The sequence below is a fragment of the Salvelinus alpinus genome, chromosome 3, assembly GCF_045679555.1.
Source record: "Salvelinus alpinus chromosome 3, SLU_Salpinus.1, whole genome shotgun sequence".
NCBI lineage: Eukaryota > Metazoa > Chordata > Actinopteri > Salmoniformes > Salmonidae > Salvelinus > Salvelinus alpinus.
The window spans coordinates 39938409-39955501 of record NC_092088.1 but is presented as its reverse complement, the minus strand read 5'-3'; positions in this window follow the sequence as shown (position 1 = coordinate 39955501).

Genomic DNA, 17093 nt, shown 5'->3' with positions numbered 1-17093 from the left:
TGTTATGTTTTGTGTTTTCTTTTCCTTTTCAAGTCTTTTGCTATCACTGGAAAGGGAGAAAGTCAAACGCTCCAGCTGAAATGGAGAATGTCAAAAGCTCCACCTGAAATCATTATCATTATTATAGGAGGGGGAATAAGAGTGTACATAGTGTGATTATAAATCAGAGGCCATAAGTCTCGGAGGTGTAAACATACAAATCAACTGTGAATGTTAATCATGTTTAATTTTCTGTTCATTTATAAGTAATTTCAAATTGTATATAATGTTGAAAGGAATGAGTTACTATTCAAAAAGGAGTGACTGTTGGATTCCCGCTTGAAATATACAGTACTTGCTATACTAGAAGTTAATGATTACATGTATAAGTATATATGTATGTATATGGTGGGGTCATTGGGGGGTGGATAAGAACTAGGGGTATGGAAAGTTACTGAGTGAGGAAAAAGGCAATCACTTGGTTGTGGTCACTGATAAGATCAGGTATCAAGGTAAGACCCAGATGCAGACCGTGTCAAAGTAACAATGTTTATTACAGCAACAGGGCCAAAGGTACAGGACGGCAGGCTCAGGTCAGGCACAGGTCGGTAATCCAGAGGTGGGGCAAAGGTACAGGGCAACAGGCAGGCTCAGGGTCAGGCAGAGTGGTCAGGCGGGTGGGTACAGGGTCAGGACAGGCAAGGGTCAAAAACCAGGAGAACGAGAATAGGAAGCAGGAACTGACACAAAAATGCTGGTTGACTTGACAAACAAGATGAACTGGCAACAGACAAACAGAGATCACAGGTATAAATACACAGGGGATAATGGGGAAGATGGGCGACACCTGGAGGAGGGTGGAGGCAATCACAAAGACAGGTGAAACAGATTAGGGTGTGACAGATAAGGTTGGATTGCCGTGGATTAGAGAGGCCGAGGTCAGGTCAGATGAAGTGAGAAGGAAAAGCTCTATTACACACACCACTTAGGTTTCTTCCTAGCAACAGAGATGTATTGGCTGTCTAGATGTGCAAGGAGTTGACTTCGCCTAGTAGTATGGTATAAATACTTGAAACTGGTGTGAACATGTATTTGTCATTGCAGCTGTTTGACCCAGTGGGTGAATAAACTTGGTTTGAGCTTTTACTAGTTGTCCGTTAGATTTTCACTCTGTTTGTCAGAACTTAACACACCGATACTACACATTCCTTTGTCTCATGCCCTCCTTCACACTTGTCACATCTAGGTATCTCCCTCCTACACACTGCTGCAATGTGTTTGAAGTTTTATGATGCTTGTATGTAAACTAAAGTAGATAATTTCAAGATTGTTCTATACATCAGTTGGGGTCTCTATAAGCTTCATTGTGAGGTCATAAACCTAGCGTGAATGCGCATCCTTGAAGTTTATATAGTCAAAATGTTTGCCTTGGGGTAAGTCAATGGCAAGTTGAGCAAGTTGAAGTGTTTTCTTCCCAGGCGTAATGCAAGGCATTATCGTTGGGATGTGAGCTAAAAACAGGGCCTGGCCTATGTTAAAAGTGTTTAAAAAAGTACAAAGGGTTTGTTAGGTGTTATGTCTGTCTTAAAATCTGCTTAAAATTATAAAAAGTTTTTTAAAAAGTGATTGTGATAGTATTGAATTGTGTTTGGGAAATAAAGATAGACATGGTTTTAAAAAGGAAGTGGTAATATTTAATTAATCAATTTGTAGGCGGCTTAACATACCCTATCCAGCGGCTGAACTTACCCCATACCTATATTTTTTGGGACAAGCTATGTTTTCAAAAGTGTAATGTTTACATGAATTCTGATTATATCCAGGGATGCACAACGTACTGAAATAAATGTAGATATCTTTGTTAGAAAGATTACTATATCTAAAAAAATATTTCTAAACTTTTGAATTAATGGTTCATCCTGGGGTTTTGTGGACCTATTCTTTTGGAACCATGATAACCAGCATATTGTTGACATTTGTACGATAAACATAAAGTGATGTGTCAGTTCCGGAACCATAACTACAGGAGGAGGGACCTCCATTGTTTGAGGAGATCATTGGTCGTGTTTCGCTGCCTATTCAGTACTCAGGAGAGACGAGGTGATGCATCAACCAATGGCGAATTCCTGTCAGTTCACTCTAGGTTCATAGCAGAAAATATTGTCCCAGCTGTCAAAAATAGTGATGCAGCCGACGGCAGCTGTCAAAAATAATGACGCGGCCGACGGAAGTTGAGTCACAGCCTGCGTCGGCGAAAGAGCAGCTAATTGCACAGCGCTGTATTGCTCTCCTGTCTGGCTCACACAGCAATGCTGCTCAAAGAAAAAAGGAAGGTTTGGCAGAAAAGAGGGGCAGCGCACCGATTGTTATAATAATATCGACATCTATACTGGGAGGTGTGAATTGCAGACAATTACCACGTGCCATATGCTCAGGTAGAAACCATTAGCCATAACCATTAACCCAAACAAAGAAATACATTTTTCAAAGTTGATACATGTGCATCCAGGTATACTTATCCTATGTGAGTCAACTTATTTGAATGAAATGATTTAATATGATTTAATACATGTCTTTAAAACTTCTTATGGCTGCAATCTCGTTAACGGGATGATATGACAATAGCCAGTGAAAGTGCAGGGCGCCAAATTCAAACAACAGAAATCTCACAATTAAAATTCCTCAAACATACATGTATCTTATACCATTTTAAAGGTAATCTTGTTGTTAATCCCACCAAAGTGTCCGATTTCAAATAGGCTTTACAGCGAAAGCACCACATGTTAGGTCACCGCAAAATCACAGAAAAACAGTCATTTTTCCAGCCAAAGACAGGAGTCACAAAAAGCAGAAATAGAGATAAAATGAATCACTAACCTTTGATGATCTTCATCAGATTACACTCATAGGACTTCATGTTACACAGTACATATATGTTTTGTTCGATAAAGTTCATATTTATATCCAAAAACCTCAGTTTACATTGGCGCCATGTTCAGAAATGCCTCCAAATATCCGGAGAAATTGCAGAGAGCCACGTCAAATAACATAAAGACTCATCATAAACTTTGATGAAAGATACATGTTTTACATAGAATTAAAGATACACTTGTTCTTAATGCAACCGCTGTGTCAGATTTCAAAAAACTTTACTGCAAAAGCACAATATTCAATAATCTGAGAACAGTGTTCAGCCACAAAAGGAAGCCATACAGTTACCCGCCAAATTGTGCAGTCAACAAAACTCATAAAAAGCATTATAAATCTTCACTTACCTTTGCTGATCTTCATCGGAATGAACTCCCAGGACTCCCACTTCCACAAGAAATCAAATCAAATCAAGTTTATTTTATATAGCCCTTCGTACATCAGCTAATATCTCGAAGTGCTGTACAGACACCCAGCCTAAAACCCCAAACAGCAAGCAATGCAGGTGTAGAAGCACGGTGGCTAGGAAAAACTCCCTAGAAAGGCCAAAACCTAGGAAGAAACCTAGAGAGGAACCAGGCTATGAGGGGTGGCCAGTCCTCTTCTGGCTGTGCTGGGTGGAGATTATAACAGAACTATGCCAAGATTTTCAAAATGTTCATAAATGACAAGCATGGTCAAATAATAATCAGGAATAATTTTCAGTTGGCTTTTCATAGCCGATCATCAAGAGTTGAAAATAGCAGGTCCGGGACAGGTGGCGGTTCCATAACCGCAGGCAGAACAGTTGAAACTGGAATAGCAGCAGGGCCAGGCGGACTGGGGACAGCAAGGAGTCATCATGCCCGGTAGTCCTGACGTATGGTCCTAGGGCTCCGGTCCTCCGAGACAGAGAAAGAAAGAGAGAAGGAGAGAATTCGAGAGAGCCAAGATTTTCAAAATGTTCATAAATGACAAGCATGGTCAAATAATAATCAGGAATAAAAGTCAGTTGGCATTTCATAGCCGATCATTAAGAGTTGAACAGGTAGGGGTTCCATAACAGCAGGCAGAACAGTTGAAACTGGAACAGCAGCGAAATGAAATGTTCGTTTTGTTCGGTAATGTCCATCATTTATGTCCAAATAGCTATTTTTGTTAGCGTGTTTGGTAAACAAATCCAAAGTCAGGAAGCGTGTTCACTAAAAGCAGACGAAATGTCAAAAAGTTCCGTAACAGTCAGTAGAAACATGTCAAACGATGTATTGAATCAATCTTTAGTATGTTTTTAACATAAATCTTCAGTAACGTTCCAACCGGAAAATTACATTGACTTCAGATGTGAGATGGAACAGAGCTCCCTCTCATGTGAACGCGCATGGTCAGAGCATGGTCAGGTCATGATAGACCTGACTAATTCCTGTCTCCTTCGGCCCAACTTCACAGTAGAGGCATCAGACAAGGTTCTACAGACTGTTGACATCTAGTGGAAGCCGTAGGAAGTGCAAACTCATCCATATCCCACTGTGTATTCAATAGGGGCTTGGTTGAAAATCGACCAGCCTCAGAATTCCCACTCCCTGTTTGGATTTTTTCTCAAGTTTTTGCCTGCCATATGAGTTCTGTTATACTCACAGACATCATTCAAACAGTTTTAGAAACTTCAGAGTTTCTAATAATAATATGCATATATTTGCAACTGGGACTGAGGAGCAGGCAGTTTACTATGGGCACCTCTGGGCACCTTTCATCAAAGCTACTCATTACTGCCCCTGCAGCCATAAGAAGTTTTAACCCCTGCTACCACTAACACTGCCCATGATGCATACTTCAAAATACATCTCATTTGCACCGTAGTCCAGTTCTATGCTGTTACTATAGCATCCTTCACCACTACTACTGCTCGTTCAGTTGCTGTCCCTACAGCGACTGCCATGAGAATAGCTATTGCATTGAATCTGTCTCCTGCTCCTGATCTCCTATTGCCTATGTGGTTCACCAATAGATCGAGAACTGAATCGTTCAGATACTCCCTAACTGTCTCCCAACTCATACCCAGTTTTCTAGACACCAACATCTCCACTGATATCCTGTGTTCTGCTACAGTCGGTATCTGCCGATAATACTTCCGGTGCTCAGGTTAGGTACACATCTCTCATCCCAGAGCCAATCTACACCACACCCCTTTGTGAACACCCTCGTTACAGTGTAAACTTTAGGTCCCAACGGTTGATAAGCAGCAACCTTCTAACACTTTCCTTTTACAGTCACTTGGTCCCAATCCTCTGGGAGATATGTCAAGTGTTTGCTGGCTTGTTAGGAATAGGGGAGCGATTAGTGGCGTTGGAAGAGTATCCAACCGTACAAAACTCTGTGTCACATGTTTCTTAATCACACTCTGCAGGAGATGTGATGCTATTATTACAGCAAACCTCCCTTCCGGTGAGCTGGCCTCATGTATACAGGGATCTGTGGCTATTCTTTCAAGCGTTGTACCTTCTTGGATTAAACCCGTCACTGAAAGTTGACAATAGTGTCTGAAATGACAACACTATCTCTGCTACTCCCACCTACTCCCACCACTTGACTTCCTAGTAGTCTCTATATTGTGCATAGTTAGCTGTCCTTCCTCTACTATGTGCTTTCCCCTGTATCACTATACACGAGGAGTGGTGTCGTTCCCCAGAGACTCTATTTCCCACTTCCTTAATCTATGAGCCTCACAAATCTCCGCCCCAGTCATATTAAATTCCGCTTTCCCAGTTTCCTGTAATGTTAACGCCTTGGTTTTTGGGACTCCGTAGAATAAACTGATATCGATCCTACCAGGATCTGTCAACACCCTTACGGAAACATTCTGTCTCAAACATTCTGTCCCCTATGTACTTTGCCTCTAGCCTCAATTTACATTTGCACCTAGATTATTCCATCTAACCCATAACACGTTAATCCTTACTGCTGTGCCACTCATATAGTTATAAACATACTAAGACATGCTCAAGTCAATTAGGCAGTTTCCAACAATCCCTCATCTGGCACAATGATCACTCACATGTTCCACGCCACCTAGAAAACATTGTTTGTTAACCCACTCAGTTGCACCCAGTCTTCTTCTTCGTCATCCTTGGAGGTCAGTGGTTAAACAAAGCCCCTATTATCAATGTCCCTATTACGGTTTGCCCACGCTACCATCTAGTGGGTTCTCTGATAACCTCCCTCTCGGAGGACACGAAAAGATAAGGTTTCCTGGGAGGAAAGCCTCCCTAGACTGAATGGATTGTTACAAATATTGAGTTAGTTTCAGGAACCACGTTGTGCTCTCCTCGCAGCTTAAGGGCAGCGCGCTCTCTCTCTCTCCTTGTCTCCTTTCCAAATCATAATTAGAACTATTGATAAATGATCCAGCCCAAATTTGGAATGACAGTCCTTAGTGCGTCACTTTGAGTCTATCACCGAATTCAAGACCCTCAACTTATCACACACCGACACTGGCAGAATGTACGTTTACAGACAGGGGGAAACATATATACAGTATGTACTACTCATATTACCAGCATTAACTTTTCTCATCACGGCCACCGTTCATCCCTGTCTCACACTGTCTTGAGTCGCATGGTAATGACAGATAGGTATCTCTATGTATTGTTTGTGTGCAGACCCCCACAATCAACCTGATACCCCAAATACACAGTTTAGAGCAACTCAAAATCTATTACAGGTACAGTTGACAACCCCCCCCCTTCCCGGTACTCATTCTTCTGGCGTCTCTTAATTTTCTTTCTCCGATAGCGTTACAATTCATCTTCCCAATGGCACACATGTAACTCACGCCTGTCAAAGTTGATGGCCTTTGATAATGTCCCGATTTCAATATCTGGGGAAAAATCGTTTTTTCCCAAGTGAAGGAATGTCTCACCTGAGCCTCCTCCACCATTCTGTACAGTCCGTTCTTTCTTGTTCATTTTCCGACCAGTGCACCAGCAGCATGAGAGGAGTTTGGACATGATCTCTCTCCATGCTCACTCCACATGCACGGTCTCAGGACTCATTCCGCACTCCTGCCGCCCGTACACAGGTTGCTAGCTCAGATTAAGGTCTCAGGTAGAAGTGGTGCAGGACAGGGCCGTAGTGAACGCCATTGTTGCCATTACTTCAGCCAGTTAGAGGTGGTGAGGCTCACACTCTTCTTGGTCGAATGATCTCTTCCATGCACCTAGATACCATCTGGAGTCACTCTCACCATAACTTTGAGAGAGGACAGACAAGAACAGTATAGGTCATTTCTGATTTGGGAAATCAAGACAAACTATTCACTGTATGACAAATTATTCCATTCCCAATTTTATTAATGCAAATATTTCTAAGACAAATGTCAAAGAGCATAACAACACACTGTTGAAACAAATTAGCTTATACTCCCATATCGTATTGGCGACCTCACCTCAGAGTTACAGGGTCAGGGAGTTGGAGGGCTAACCCTTTGTGAGAAATCCCGACCAGACAGCAAACCCAATCTGGTGAGGTATGTGTTGAAGCAAAGACAAAAACAAATCAACCAAAACAACAACACTTCTTCATATTGTTGGATTCGGGCTCAAATTTGAACATTGAGATATTAAAGACATGATAGATCAGACGCATAGTATACAAAGGAGTGAGATCTGTAGATTGACAGAGTGGCTGTGGAATGTGCTGGGTGGACGAGAGGAGATCACAGGATTGCTATCGGGTAGCGGATGAACATCTGTGGATTAGGCGAAGGAGGGGTTGAGGTCAGGAGGTCAGGTCAGATCCCCTGAAGAGAGTAAGAAGGGTTTAGTACCCTCTTCCTGTCGAACCATAATATGTACGGATTGGAGAGAAGGAGGAGTGTCCAAAGTGGGGTATATATAATTGTGATGGTGAGAACATGTTTTTGTCTGAATACAGCTGTGTTGACCCTTTGGGAAGAATTAAACTTGGTTAACTTCTTATGGCTGCAGGGGCAGTATTGAGTAGCGTGGATGAAAGGTGCCCAGAGTAAGCGGCCTGCTCCTCAGTCCCAGTTACGAATATATGCATATTATTATTAGTATTGGATAGAAAACACTCTAACGTTTCTAAAACTGTTTGAATTGTGTCTGTGAGATTAACAGAACTCATATGGCAGGCAAAAACCTGAGGAGTTCCACTTCCTGTTTGGATTTTTTCTGGGGGTGCCATATTTTCAACCAAGCTCTCATTTAAAATACAGAGAGATATGGATGGGTTTTCACTTCCTACGGCTTCCACTAGATGTCAACAGTCAATAGAACTAAGTCTGATGACTCTAATGTGAAGGGGGGTCGAAGGAGACAGAAATTAGTAATCACTGCCATGAGGTGACCATGCATTCAACACGCGCGTTCACGTGAGAGGCAGCTCCGTTCCATCTCTCAATTGAAGTCGATTTAATTCTCCGGTTGGAACGTTATTCAAGATGTATGTTAACAACATTCTAAAGATTGATTCAGTACATCGTTTGACATGTTTCTACTGACTGTAACGGAACGTTTGGACATCTCGTCACATTATAGTGGTCGCGCTTTGAGACTTTGGTTAGGGTATTTGGTAAGCAATTCGAAAGTAGCTAATTTGACATAAATAACGGACATTAACGAACAAATCAAGCATTTATTGTGGACCTGGGATTCCTAGGACTGCATTCTGATGAATTCATCAAAGGTAAGGAAACATTTATCATGTATTTTCTGGTTTCTGTTGAGTCCAACATGGCGGCTAATTTGGCTATTCATCTGAGCTCCGTCTCAGATTATTGCATGGTTTATTTTTCTGTAAAGTTTTTTTGAAATCTGACACAGCGGTTGCATTAAGGAGAGGTATATCTATAATTCCATGTGTATAACTTGTATTATCATCTATATTTATGATGAGTATTTCTGTTGAAACGATGTGGCTATGCAAAGTCACTTGATGTTTTTGCACTTAGTGAATCTAACGCCTCAATGTAAACTCAGATTTTTTTATATAAATATGAACTTAATCAAACAAAACATGCATGTATTGTGTAACATGAAGTCCTATGAGTGTCATCTGATGAAAATAATCGAAGGTTAGTGATTAATTTTATCTCTATTCTGGTTTTTGTGAAAGCTATCTTTAGCTGTAAAAAATGGCTGTGGTTATTGTGGTTTTGTGGTGACCTAACATAATCGTTTGTAGTGCTTTCGCTGAAAAGCCTATTTGAAATCGGACACTTTGGTGGGATTAACAACAAGATTACCTTTAAAATGGTATAAGACACATGAATGTCTGAGGAATTTTAATTATGAGATTTCTGTTTTTTGAATTTGGCGCCCTGTTTTTTGAATTTGGCGCCCTTCGACTGGCTGTTGTCATATCGATCCCATTAACGGGACTGCAGCCATAAGAAGTTATTAAGCTTCTCTAGTGTCCGTGAGTTATTTACTCTGAAATTAGAACCTAACAATATTATACTTAAATCTCACCCAATGTCTCTAGCCTTTCTGGCGAGGGTGATCAGGCCTCACCAAAAAGTCAGAACAGAGGTCATTCAACACAAATTGATTAATTAAATATTACCACTACCTTTTTAAAACCATATCTATCTTTATTTCCAAAACACAATTCAATACAATCACAATTGCCTTTTTTTATCTTTTGATCATTTTAAGCAGATTTTAAGATGGACATAACACCTAACAAACCCTTTGTAATTTTTTTAACACTTTTAACATAGGCCAGGCCCTGTTTTTAGCTCACATCCCAACGATAATGCCTTGCATTACGCTTGGGAAGAAAACACTTCAATTTTCTCAACTTGCCATTGACTCAACCATTGGCTCAACTTACCCCAAAGCAAACATTTTGACTATATCAACTTCAAGGATGCGCATTCACGCTAGGTTTAGGACCTCGCAATGAAGCCTCAGTTGTGGTCTATAGAGACCACAACTGATGAGACCACAAGATTAGAACAATCTTGAAATGATCTACTTTGGTTTAGATACAAGCATCATAAAACCTCAAACACATTGCAGCAGTGTGTAGGAGGGAGATTCCTAGATGTGTGAAGGAGGGCATGAGACAAAGGAATGTGTAGTATCGGTGTCTTAAGTTCTGACAAACAGAGTGAAAATTTAACGGACAACTAGTAAAATCTCAAACCAAGTTTATTTACCCACTGGGTCAAACAGCTGCAAAGACAGAGACGTGTTTACACCAGCACAAAACTCCACAAATATTTACTTATAATATTAACTCCTTCCTCCCTTTCGTCAATTCTATAAAGTTTTTATGAGCTTGCAAGGAATTTTAACTTTTTACCTTTTAGAATCCATTTTAGAATCCATTCCTTTCGCATAGATTATCCAACACCAAAATTGGTTCCACACCTGTCGCCATGTAAAATTATCCAGATATTGTTACTGGTCCTATGGTCAGAGACATGGGTATTAGTCGTATCGCTTTTGATTCTGCCTGTTACCCGCTAAATGTAAGACTTTTTCCTGTCACAAATTTAGCCAATTTTGAGCTCCCTTGCTCCGCTGCCCTCAAGAGTGTCTGCTGCTCTTCTTTTGCTAATACGCCAAACAACTACATCACAGCGTTTCCTCCAGAGGGAGCGGTTGCAGTAGGCTTCCCTGCATCCCTACACTCACTTTTCCAATGACCATCGGCCCCACACCTAAAACAGGGCTCTGACGCTCTGCGCCTTGAGAGAGATTCACTGCACTTTCCTTCCTGTTCTTTGTCTTACCTTGGCCGTTAAAGCCACTGTTAATAGCTTTCACTGTGGCTGTATTAACCTCTCTTGGGCACGTGAGACGGTAGCGTCCCACCTCTTCAACAGCCAGTGAAACTGCTGGGCGCCAAATTCAAATACAGAAATACTCATTATAAAAATTCAGAAAACAAAACATATTTTACATAGGTTTAAAGATTAACTGCTTGTGAATCCAACCACGGTGTCAGATTTAAAAAATGCTTTACGGCGAAAGCATACCTTACGATTATTTGAGAACATAGCCCACTAGACAAAGCATTACAAACAGTAGCCAGCCAGGTAGAACAGTTACACAATTTACAAATAGAGATAAAATTAATCCCTTACCTTTGATGAACTTCATATGGTTGCACTCAGCAGACATTCATTTACTCAATAAATGTTCATTTTGTTCGATAAAGTCTCTTTATACCCAAAAACCTCAGTTTTGTTTACGCGTTTTCTTCAGTAATCCAGAGACTCAAACGCAGTCAAAACAGGAAGACCAAAACATCCAAATTGTATCCGTAAAGTTCATAGAAACATGTAAAACTAGGTTTATATTCAAACCTCGGGTTGTTTTTAGCCTAAATAATTGATAATATTTCAACCGGAAAATAACGTCGTCAATTTAAAAGGTAAACAAGAAACGCACTCTCTCGGTCCACTCATTCAGATTGCTCTTCCTTCTTCATTTTTCAGAATACAAGCCTGAAACAATTTCTGAAGACTGTTGACATCTAGTGGAAGGCATAGAAACTGCAAGTTGAGTCCTAAGTCATGGGATACTGTATTGGCATTGAATAGAAAACTACAAAACCCCCAAAAAACTACTTCCTGAAAGGATTTTTCTCAGGTTTTCGCCTGCCAAATCAGTTCTGTTATACTCACAGACATTATTTTAACAGTTTTGGAAACTTTAGAGTGTTTTCTATCCAAATATACCAGTTTTATGCATATCATATATTCTGGGCCCGAGATGCAGGCAGTTTAATTTGGGCATGCATTTCATCCAAAATTCCGAATGCTGCCCCCTACCCTAGAGAAGTTAACCACACACACTGTCATGTCTGCTCCCCCTCTCCCTCCTTGGCACTTGAGGGCACCACGCTGCCCATCACTACGCACGCCTGTCACCATCATTACGCACATCAGCGCGATATTGGACTCACCTGGACTCCTTCACTTTGTTGCCCCCTCTATATCTGTCTGTCCCTCAGCTTGTTCCCCGTGTCAGCATTGATGTCATTATGTTTTCCCCTGTCCAGACAGAATTAGATTCCACTCTCAAGGTTCCTGCACATTTCATCCCATTGAAAATATTGGTCACTACCCCCGCAATAGCCGTTTTGATAACAGATTTCAAACCTGCCATCAAAGCAGACGTACATATTCTATCAATGTACTCACGTACCCAGTCTTTTTAATGCTGAGTACAACTACTAATTTTGTTTTTATCAGTTTTGTTTTTCTTTTGATAGAACATTGACATCAAAACGCTGGTGTATTGAGCTTTTGGTTTTTCTTTTATGTCATTGTGCCAACTCACAATAGCATATCTGAATTCTTTATTAGATTGGAATTTTCCATCAGCAGGGAAATGCTGACCAATTTTATCTAGTTTGCTCAATTTTCCCCAATTGGTAGAATGCTCTTGCACTTCTTTTAGTGCACCCATGTTTTGCTATAGTTTTCCTATTCTATTCCCCCTTTTTCGGGAGTGTCAGAAACCACGGATGCCATTTCAATGGTGGTTATTTATGCGCCTCTCTCGACTGTGCCTAGGGTGTTTAGATTTCCTCACTCACGACTCTAATACACGCCCTGTATTTACAATTTTCCAAGGTAGGGATACCCACTTCCCCTGAGAATATTTATGGTATTTGTACCTATTAATTGGTCACGCCACCTGATACCTTGTATTAGAACCAATACTGAAGCGTCTGTCAATTTACTACTGGAGAATACGGGAGACCTAATGTCTCATACCAGTGTCACGCTTCAAATATCACTGTTGTTGACAACACACATAACCTAAATTATTTACAGTAGTCTTCTTATTTCCACATAATCTGTCAACCTCTCTCCTTATTGCTACTGCAAATACACTCGAATCATGTTCAAACAAGGCTCTCTTCCAGAACTTGTAGGCAACCATGTAGGCAACCTTTTATCACCATCCACATTACCACTCACTGACAATGTTTCATCGTAAAGCGCAGATATATTCAGATATCTCCTATTCTCCTTAGTATGCACTTCCTTCCTTTGTCCTTCTATATGGACTACTTCTCTACAACCTTTTGTACTAGTACACAAGCATGACAATATATCCATACACACACACTCTACGGCCTCACAGTCATTGCGGCTGGAACTTTCGTCCCACTTACAGAGCTCACAGGGAAATAACCCCACTAGGGACCTATCCTACACGGAATTTACCCTACACTGTAGTGTCACTCACAGATCTCGCAGAAACTATCTCCACTTGGGACTTATCCTAACGGAACCCACCCTATACCATGTATTTCTATGGATCTCGCTGAGGAATAATCCCACTCGGGACCCCTCCTTACGGAACCTACTCATAACCATATATTTCCAACCAGTAGTTACACAATGGGCCTACTAAATAAATCAAATCACATTGTATTTGTCACATGCGCCGAATACAACAAGTGTAGACCTTACAGTGAAATGCTTACTTTCAAGCTCTTAACCAACAATGCAGTTTTAAGAAAAATACAAACAACAAAAAAGATTTTTTTTTACAAATAATTAAAGAATAGAAGTAAAATAACAACAGCGAGGCTATATACACAGGGTACCGGTACAGAGTCAATGTACATGGGCACCGATTAATCGAGTTAATTTAGATAATATATACATGTGGGCAGAATTATTCAAGTGACTTATGCATAGATAGTAACAGAGAGTAGCAGCAGCGTAAAAGATGGGGCGGGGGTAATGCAAGTAGTCCCAGTAGCCATTTGATTAGATGTTCAGTAGTCTAATGGCTTGGAGGTAGTAGCTGTTTAGAAGCCTCTTGGACCTAGACTTGGCACCCTGGCTTTCTATGTCCATATCCTATAATTGGTTCAGCCTATGACTCTCATCTCCCCAAGATGTCAGCATGAATGTTAACAGGTGTAGGAACTGTGCCGACCTTGTTTTTGGTGCCGGCTCCTGTTTCACTGATTCTGACTCTCTAGTTCGACTGTAAATCGGGGTGAATCCTGCAGACGGCACCAACTGTTAGGTTCTGAAAAACAGAGTGAAAAACTAACGGACAACTAGTAAAAGCTCAAACCAAGTTTATTCACCCACTGGGTCAAACAGCTGCAAAGACAAAGCAATGTTTACACCAGTATTTATACCCTCCTACTAGGCGGAGTCAACTCCTTCCACATCTAGACAGCCAATACATTTCTGTTGCCAGGCAGAAATATAAGGTGTGTTCGTGTAATAGGACTGCTCCTTCTCACTTCATCTAACTTCACCTCGGTCTGAATTCCTCACTCCTCCATAATCCACGGCTGTCCAACCTTATTAGTGACGCCGAATACAACCTTACCTCGGCCTGAATTCCTCACTCCTCCATAATCCACGGCTATCCAACCTTATTAGTGAGCACAACCAGGTTATTTTTTTCACCTTTATTTAACCAGGTAGGCAAGTTGAGAACAAGTTCTCATTTACACTTGCGACCTGGCCAAGATAAAGCAAAGCAGTTCGACACATACAACAACACAGAGTTACACATGGAGTAAAACAAACATACAGTCAATAATACAGTAGAAAATAAGTCTATATACAATGTGAGCAAATGAGGTGAGATAAGAGAGGTAAAGGCAAAAAAAGACCATGGTGGCGAGGTAAATACAATATACCAAGTAAAACACTGGAATGGTAGATTTGCAGTGGAAGAATGTGCAAAGTAGAAATAGAAATAATGGGGTGCAAAGGAGCAAAATAAATAAATACATAAATACAGCAGGGGAAGATGTAGTTGTTTGGGCTAAATTATAGATGGGCTATGTACAGGTGCAGTAATCTGTGAGCTGCTCTGACAGCTGGTGCTTAAAGCTAGTGAGGGAGATAAGTGTTTCCAGTTTCAGAGATTTTTGTTGTTCGTTCCAGTCATTGGCAGCAGAAAACTGGAAGGAGAGGCGGCCAAAGGAGGAATTGGCTTTGGGGGTGACCAGAGAGATATACCTGCTGGAGCGCGTGCTACAGGTGTGTGCTGCTATGGTGACCAGCGAGCTGAGATAAGGGGGGACTTTACCTAGCAGGGTCTTGTAGGTGATCTGGAGCCAGTGGGTTTGGCGACGAGTATGAGGCGAGGGCCAGCCAACGAGAGCGTACAGGTCGCAGTGGTGGGTATTATATGGGGCTTTGGTGACAAAACGGATGGCACTGTGATAAACTGCATCCAATTTATTGAGTAGGTATTGGAGGCTATTTTGTAAATGACATCGCCGAAGTCGAGGATCGGTAGGATGGTCAGTTTTACGAGGGAATCTTTGGCAGCATGAGTGAAGGATGCTTTGTTGCAAAATAGGTAGACAATTCTAGATTTAACTTTGGATTGGAGATGTTTGATGTGAGTCTGGAAAGAGAGTTTACAGTCTAACCAGACACCTAGGTATTTGTAGTTGTCCACATATTCTAAGTCAGAACCGTCCAGAGTAGTGATGCTGGACGGGCGGGCAGGTGCAGGCAGCGATCGGTTGAAGAGCATGCGTATAGTTTTACTAGCATGTAAGAGCAGTTGGAGGCCACGGAAGGAGAGTTATATGGCATTGAAGCTCGTCTGGAGGGTTGTTAATACAGTGTCCAAAGAAGGGCCAGAAGTATACGGAATGGTGTCGTCTGCGTAGAGGTGCATCAGAGACTCACCAGCAGCAAGAGCGACATCATTGATGTATACAGAGAAGAGAGTCGGCCCAAGAATTGAACCCTGTGGCACCCCCATAGAGACTGCCAGAGGTCCGGACAACAGGCCCTCCGATTTGACACAATGAACTCTATCAGAGAAGTAGTTGGTGAACCAGTCGAGGCAATCATTTGAGAAACCAAGGCTATTGAGTCTGCCGATGAGGATATGGTGATTGACAGAGTCGAAAGCCTTGGACAGGTCAATGAATACGGCTGCACAGTATTGTTTCTTATCGATGGCGGTTAAGATATCGTTTAGGACCTTGAGCGTGGCTGTGGTGCACCCATGACCAGCTCTGAAACCAGATTGCATAGCGGAGAAGGTGCGGTGGGATTCGAAATGGTCGTTAATCTGTTTGTTGACTTGGCTTTCGAAGACCTTAGATAGGCAGGGTAGGATAGATATAGGTCTGTAGCAGTTTGGGTCAAGAGTGTGTGTCCCTTTGAAGAGGGGGATGACCGCAGCTGCTTTCCAATCTTTGGGAATCTCAGACGACACGAAAGAGAGGTTGAACAGGCTAGTAATAGGGGTTGCAACAATTTCGGCAGATCATTTTAGAAAGAAAGGGTCCAGATTGGTGATTGACTTTTTCCTCACTCTAACTTTCCGTACCCCTAGTTCTTATCCACCCTCCATTGACCTCACCATATACATTTCTTATACATGTAATCATTAACTTCTAGTATAGTAAGTATATTTTAAGATAAGAATCCAACAGGAGGAAAAAGCTGTGTGTGTTAACTGAAGGGGTACCCATGGTGCTGGAGATCAGAAGTGTTCGGTGAGAGAAAGGCAGGTCGAGGTTGCCAGGATCAGTGTAGTACAGAAGGTATCGTATGATGATGCAGTGAAAAGAGTAGTAGAGGAAGATGGGTCCAGGGCGAGGGATCCTAAGAGGCTCCCTGTAAGTAGGCCATGGCCAATAGAGAGTGATAGAAATAACATGTGTTTCAGGAAGGTTGGCTTAGCTTTCATAGAAGTGGTTATCAACTGTACCGCAGAAATGTAATCACAGAAAATAGAGGTTGTGGTGGCAGCTGCAGAGAAGTACTTGGGTGTACACGATTGTACTGCAGAGGATTTACAAGGTGTGTTGAATGATAGTGTCCCATCCTCCCAGGCTGCTGGCCTGGTCTAAGATCAGATGGGGCCAAGTAGTGGAATAATGGTGAGGTTAAAATAGGTGTAGAGCTTTGTTGATTTTTCTTCCCTTTTCCCAGTCCTTTTTCCCTTCCCTTTTGTGTCACAAATTGTAATGAATTCACAGCCCAGAACAGTAGGCAGAAACACAGAGCTAAATAAGCTAAATAGATTAATAGGGAGGCCTCACACTCCAGTACAGTAGGTGGCAGTGTATGCACCTTTCAGTTGGTTGCGATCTGCCAAAACAAATGTAAAAATCCCATATAACGTTGCGGTCTATATCATCCAATCACAGAGCAGATACAAGTCACGTGACCACCGGACTCGTAAGAAACATAGCGGTTGTTGGTTGGGTGC